Consider the following 7,772-nt stretch of genomic DNA (forward strand, 5'->3'; position numbering starts at 1 on the left):
TTCAGGATATCCAAAAGTGAAAGTTTTGCCATCCCGATGAAAACTAAGACGCACCCGACGCTTGTTAACAAAACGAACCGTACAGAAGAACTCTAATATCCAGTCTCCAATTATAGGAAACTTCATATCAACAAATCTGGTCCATCCTAAGCGTTCCATGTAGCGACTCATATCTTCTTTGATTCCCAACTGATCGTTAAGAAAGTCATCCATGTATAACATTCCGACAAAGAATGTGTATCGAAGCCTCAAGAAGCGCCTTCCCTCATCATGATTGAAGATAGGAAAGTTACATCCATAACGCTCTGATATATCTGTATTTTTAGTGCGTGAAGCAACAACTTTCTTAGGATGAGTGTTTGTGGAAGTCATGGTGTTTGGAATGAGTAAGGAAGAAAGGTTCTGAACTTAATTTATGGGTTGGTGAATGGTAAGAAAATCAGAGAATTGTTCTGATTGAGATGAAAAGAAAGTGACAGAAAACTGAACCTCTAGAACCTATTTATAAAATCCTAGGTTGAAAAGAGGTGTTATTTTGAGGTGAAAAGGCATGAAACAGACCTTTTTAAAAATGAAGAAACGCAACTATTCGTTTCCGAAAAGTTGTGTCTGCTGAAAAGTTAAAGAACAAGGGTCAATTACTGCACAAATTCCCCGAGTCGCGACCGAGGATGCTGACCCGCGGTCGCGACACGCTGATTTCCTTGCGGAAATCAGTTGTCAAAACCCCTAATTTCTGATCCTCTACCGAGAATCCTCATCCTCGGTAAGTTCAGAAATTTTCCTGTCAATTTGAAACCTATTGAAGTCAGAATTCTCAACTGAGAATCCCAAATCCTCTATAAGTCCAGAAATTTTCCTAGCCACTAGTCATACCCCAAATCCTCAACTGAGAATTTTAAATTCTCTATAAGTCTAGAAAATTTCCTACCTTCTCAAGAATTCTATATATTTGAATTCTCAACTGAGAATTTCAAATTCTCAACTGAGAATCACTAAATTTCTTCTAATTCTCATTAAATTCCTAAAAATTAATTAAAATCGTGACTTGAATATATTTTTATATATCTAAAATTCTAATATAAAATGATATAATTTAAAACAAAACAAAATAAAAAGAAAAATAAAAATAATAAAAACTAACTATTAGAAAAATGAAATGATTTATATGTCAGGAAATCTTGTTACGAAATTAGTTCCTATTTCGGAAATATTTTCGTAATAAATTTTACATCGATTACCGTTAACTTTAAAACGATTACCGTTGGTTTCCTCAAGTTCCAAAGAACCATAGTCGAATGTTTTGACGACTAAATACGGTCCGGTCCGGTCCATCTGGACTTAAGTTTTCCTGGAAATATACGAAGCCGTGAATTAAATAACAGCACCTTATCTCCAACATTAAAGTGCTTGACTTTGATCTTGGCATCGTGCCATTTTTTCACTCTTGCTTTATAAATCCTCGCATTCTCATACGATAGATGTCGTAACTCATCTAACTCATTTAAATTGAGCAAACGTTTCTTTCCTGCTTGTTGTAAATCAAAATTAAGTTTTCTAATAGCCTTATAGGCTTTATGTTCTAATTCTATTGGTAAATGACATGCTTTTCCATACACTAAACGATATGGAGTCATTCCTATTGGTGATTTAAATGCAGTACGGTATGCCCATAGCGCATTATTGAGTTTTTGTGACCAATCTTTTCTTGATGACGAAACAGTTTTCTCTAGAATCCATTTGAGTTCTCTATTTGAGATCTCCGCCTGACCATTCGACTGAGGATGGTATGGCGTTGACACGCGGTGGCGTACTCCATATTTTTTCATAAGCATATCAAAAGTCCGATTTATGAAATGGGTACCGCCATCACTGACAACGAATCTAGGACAACCAAATCTACAAAATATATCGTCAAGAAAATTAACAACTACTTTAGAATCATTCGTAGGGGTTGCAATTGCTTCAACCCACTTCGAAACATAATCAACGGCTACTAATATGTAAGTTTTACCGTTGGAAGGCGGAAAAGGTCCCATGAAATCAATTCCCCACATGTCGAAGATTTAAACTTCCAACACGTTTTTGAGGGGCATCTCATCTTTCCTTCCTAAATTTCCCGTTCTTTGGCATTTATCACAACGAGTAATAAATGAACCAACGTCCTTAAACATCGTAGGCCAAAAGAAACCACATTCCAATATTTTAGCTACCGTTTTATTAACTCCATTATGTCCTCCATATGAGCTGGAATGACATTCCGTTATTATAGATTCATTTTCATTTTCTCCGACGCATCTCCTAATTATCCCGTCACCACATGATTTGAATAGAAAGGGATCTTCCCAAAAATATTGTTTAATATCGAAGAAAAATTTCTTCCTTTGTTGGGAAGATAATCCTTCCGGAACAATATCGGTTGCAAGATAATTAGCAAAATCTGCATACCATGGTGACATGATACTTTCTACCTGATAGAGATGTTCATCGGGGAAATCATCTCGTATACCGATAGTTTCACCTATAGGACCATTTTCATCTTCTAGTCTTGATAGATGATCGGCAACAAGGTTTTCTACTCCCTTTTTGTCTTTAATTTCTATATCAAATTCTTGTAACAACAAAACCCATCTAATCAGACGCGGTTTTGCATCTTTCTTAGCAAACAGATAACGTAAAGCTGCGTGATCTGTATAGATAATAACTTTAGATCCTAACAAGTATGACATAAACTTATCACATGCAAATACTACGGCTAACATCTCTTTTTCTGTTGTTGTGTAATTTAACTGTGCACCTGACAATGTGTGACTTGCGTAATAAATAACATGTAATCTTTTATCCTTTCTTTGACCTAAAACACATCCTACAGCTAGGTCACTTGCATCACACATGATTTCAAAAGGCAAATCCCAATCGGGTTTAGCAATTATGGGTGCACTGACTAAAGCTGTTTTCAATGTTTCGAAAGCTTTAATACAATCTTCATTAAAATCGAAGGTTGAATCCTTCATAAGCAAATTAGTAAGTGGTTTGGAAATCACAGAAAAGTTTTTTATAAATCGTCTGTAAAAACCTGCATGTCCTAGAAATGATCTTACTCCCTTGACAGTTGTTGGTGGGGGTAATTTTTCTATTACTGAAGTTTTTGCTCTATCCACTTCTAATCCTTTTTCAGATATTTTATGACCTAAAACAATTCCTTCGTCAACCATGAAATGACATTTTTCCCAATTCAATACTAAATTCGTTTCTTCGCATCTAGAAAGAACTTTATCTAAGTTTTTTAAACATGCATCAAAAGAATCTCCATAAACTGAAAAATCATCCATAAATACTTCCATGATATCTTCGATGAAATCATTAAAAATTGCAGTCATACAACGTTGAAAAGTTGCTTGTGCATTACATAGACCAAAAGGCATTCTTCTACATGCAAATGTTCCATAAGGACATGTGAAGGTTGTTTTATCTTGGTCATCCGGGTAAATATATATTTGAAATAATCCGGAATAGCCATCAAGAAAACAATAAAATGCATGACCGGCTATCCTTTCGATCATTTGATCGATGAAAGGTAAAGGAAAATGATCTTTCCTAGTTGCCTTATTTAGGTTCCTATAATCTATACAAACCCTCCAACCGGTGGTGGTTCGCGTAGGTATTAATTCACCTTCATCATTCCTTACTACAGTTATGCCTCCCTTTTTGGGTACACAATGGATTGGACTAACCCATTCACTATCCGAAATAGGATAAATGATTCCATTGTCTAAAAGTTTAGTAATCTCATTTTTTACTACTTCTTTCATATTCGGATTTAAACGTCTTTGTCTATCTGCTTTAGGTGGCTTATCTTCTTCTAAGTGAATCCTATGCATTACAATACTAGGATTAATTCCTTTTAAATCTGAAATTTGCCATCCCATACTTCCTATTCTATTTCTAACAACTTCTTTCAATTTTTCTTCTTGATTTTCTGTTAATTTGTTAGAGATGATTATAGGTAGAGTATCACTTCCGCCTAGGAAAGTGTATCTCAGATGGTTTGGTAATTCTTTAAGTTCTAATTTAGGTGGAACTATTACTAAAGGCGGAACTGGTCCATCTTCTCGAATCAAAGGCTCTGGGTCCTTATCTTCTAATTCTTCACCCATTATAGGTTCTATTATTTCTTCTCTTTGAACAATGTCATTAACACATTCTTCAATTAAATCAAGTTTCATACAGGCGAAATCCTCCATAGGATATTTCATTGCTTGATTCATATCGAACTCGATCTTATCGTCACCTATTCGTAAAACTACTTTTCCTTCCGACACATCAACTAGAGCACGTCCCGTGTTCATGAATGGTCTACCAAAGATTAGCGGACAATTAACATCATAAGCAAAATCTAAGATAACAAAATCAGTAGGAAAAATAAATTTGTCAACTTTTACTAAAACATCTTCAATTATACCATATGGTCTTTTAGTGGATTGATCCGCTAATTGCAAAACCATATTGGTACGTTTGATGTTTTCTTCTAAACCTAATTTTTCAAAAATAGACAATGGCATCAAGTTTATACTAGCTCCTAAATCGCAAAGACAACTTGGGAATTCCATATTTCCCAATGTACACGGAATGGTAAAGCATCCGGGATCTTTGAGTTTAGTAGGTAATTTGCTTGATACTATCGAACTACAATCTTCAGAAAGAGAAATGGATGAAATTCCTTCCCAACTAATCTTTTTTGAAATTAAATCTTTCAAGAATTTTCCATAGTTAGGAATTTGCGTAATTGCATCCATGAATGTTAAATTTATATGCAAATTTTTAAGTTTGTCTAAAAATGATAAAAGTTGTTTATCATGGTCCTTATTTCGGACCCTGTGTGGAAAAGGTGGTTTTGGTACAAAAGGTTTCGGATTAGAGTCAATTTTTGTATCTTTTTGTTTTAAAGTATCTTCTTTGGATTTTGGTAAATTATTTCCATGTAAAGTTGAATTTCCGGGCATTTCCGGACCTAAGTAGTTTTTCCCTGAACGAAGAGTGATAGCCTTAACATGCTCTTTCGGATTTTCTTCCGTTTAGCTGGGAAGACTTCCCTCTTTGCGGGATGGAATTGATTTAGCAAGCTGTCCAATTTGAACTTCCAAATTATGGATGCTAGATGATTGGTTTTTGATAAGCTGATCGAATTTACTTTCGATCCGTTTAAAACCATCGTCTTGATTACTTACCTTTCCATTCATAGCATCTATAAATTTGTCGATTTTTGAAGATAAAGTGCTAATCGTATCTCTTGTTTGATTTTGATAATTATTTATACGATATTGATTAGCATTTGCATTATTATTATTATTACCATCTTTCCAATTAAAGTTAGGATGATTTCTCCATCCAGGATTATAAGTATTAGAATAAGGATTAGTAGTTTGGTTTTGTCCTTGGACAAAGTTTACCTGTTCTAACTCATTATTACCTTCGTAATCAATGTCTCTCTGGATTGGATCATTAGGATCGCATGGTGCCATAAATTTATCAATTTTGTGCGATAAGGCAGAAAATTGGGCTTGTAACATTGCTACTGGATCAAGATTCATTATACCGTTAACCGATGATGTACCCGAGGATGATGGTTTCGCCGTTGGTATATGTCCATGCTCTGCGGGCCACATACTGCTGTTGATTGCCATTTCCTCCAAAAGTTCTCTTGCTTGGGCGAACGTCTTCTTCATAAATAACCCTCCAGACATAGCATCTAATGAACCTCTAGTCGTAGGATTTAATCCATTATAGAATGTCTGCATTAAAAGTGCATCTGTCAGTTGGTGGTGTGGGCATAAACGTTGAAGTTCTTTAAAACGTTCCCAAGCTTCATAAAGAGTTTCATTATTATTTTGGGTAAAAGATGTCAACTCTTTGATGACTCTTGCGGTTTTTGCTAAAGGAAAATATTTTGATAAAAACGCTTGGGCTAATTGGTCCCAAGTTTCAAATGTTGCAGCAGGCATAGAAGTTAACCAAATTTTTGCCTTATCCTTTAAAGTGAAAGGAAAGAGGCGAAGTTTGATTGCTTCGGCTGTTACATCAGTAATTTTAAAAGTATCACAAATTTCTAAGAAATTTGTCAAATGTGCATTAGGGTTTTCGTTAGGTAGTCCATAAAACGTTACGTTGTTTTGCAACATATTAAGCAAAGCAGGCTTAATTTCAAATTGATTTGCGTTTATACGGGGTCTAACTACACTATTAGTTACACCGGCCATTCCTGGCCTAGCATAATCCATAAGTGTCGGTGGATCGGCCATATTTTCTGGCTGGACTACTTTGGTTTTTAAGGGTGTTTTGTCTTTGTTTTTGTTGTTTTTCTTAAGTGTTCTTTCAATTTCTGGATCAAGAGGGTCTGGTGGTGTGCCCGAACTTCGCGAACTGCGCATGAACTTGAAATTATTACACGAGCCAAACTACCTTCAAAACAAAATTGAAAACAAATATGTTATATAACTGAAAATAAATAAAATATAAAAATTGTATAAAAATAATGTGTAAACCTAGATTCGAAAATAAAATACGAAAAATAAAAATTTTGTCAAAAATTTTGGTGTATCCCCGGCAACAGCGCCAAAAACTTGTTGAGCGATTTCCGCAAGTGCACGGTTTCACTTGTAGTAATAAAAATATCGATCCCACAGGGATACGTTTTTTAACGAAAAACTTATTTTTGAATCTGTTAATTTCGAACTTGTTAGATTTATTATTGAATGTAAATGAAAAGTGAAATTTGTCTAATTGAATTTAGGAAATTGTTTAATTGAGTTTGTGGACTTTGAATACTTGAAAATGCTGGAATAAGATTTTATATTTAGAATATATCGATTGTTAGAAAGATCTTCTGATTTTAAGGGTGAATTTTACAAAACAGGAACATTTAGAACTTTTTAGAAAAACGAATGAATTTATTCATTTGCATTAAGCAAAGAAAACAACTTAAACTTTGTATCAATTATGATGATGAAATAAATGACGGAACCTCTAATTAATTGGCTTTGAACGCGACAAAACCCTTTCGGGATAGTTGCCCTTACTCAAATTAAAACTCTTTCGAGATGATAATTTGCCTAAGTGTTCAACAAAGTTTCCTTGTAATGATTTTGAATTCAACTGCGTATTAATGAAAACACCAGCCTCACTTATATTGGATTGGTTACCATAAGTGCTGCATAACGATTTGTCGAATAGAACGGACTTTATTAGATGAAATATAAATTGATACAAGTTTACAGAGAACAAGGAGCATCGAGTTCTTCGAGGGTGTGCAAGTGAACGGCTTGATCGGTTCCTTTCCTTGGGTTTCCTAAGAGGTTATCAGGCTCAGGGGCGAACACTCTACTCAATCTTCTCGCTGTAACTTCGTAATAGGGATTCAGTCGGCCACTACCATGATGCAAACTAAAACTGGAACAATGTTTAAACGCTACTGAGTTGTAATTAAACTATAAACAATATGTGTACCTCATCTTGTTTTGTACAGAATCTAATTTCTAACTCTCGAAATGTTTTACTTAGAACTTAGACATAAGTTCTACGCTCTGATTCTATATCTATATTATAACATTTCATTGCATTTTTTCTCAACATCAACTCTTTATTTATAGATGTTGAAGGGTTGTGTTTGAAGTGATGTATCCGTTGGTTAAGAGTCGTGTCCGTTGTGAAAGGACGTCTTTATCCACTTGAACGAACGCGTTTCTTGGATTTCAACATGTGTAAAATGCATTTGG

General features: G+C 34.7%; 1 non-coding gene across 1 annotated transcript; it reads left to right on the top strand.

Moving 5' to 3' along the window:
* Positions 1 to 5,814: 5,814 nt before the first annotated feature.
* LOC136216058 (small nucleolar RNA R71) lies at positions 5,815 to 5,921 on the top strand. Its single transcript, XR_010683053.1, has one exon. It is a non-coding gene; the product is annotated as a small nucleolar RNA R71 (small nucleolar RNA).
* The last annotated feature ends 1,851 nt before the right edge of the window (positions 5,922 to 7,772 follow it).

The sequence above is a fragment of the Euphorbia lathyris genome, chromosome 1 (genome assembly GCF_963576675.1).
Source record: "Euphorbia lathyris chromosome 1, ddEupLath1.1, whole genome shotgun sequence".
Taxonomy (NCBI): domain Eukaryota; kingdom Viridiplantae; phylum Streptophyta; class Magnoliopsida; order Malpighiales; family Euphorbiaceae; genus Euphorbia; species Euphorbia lathyris.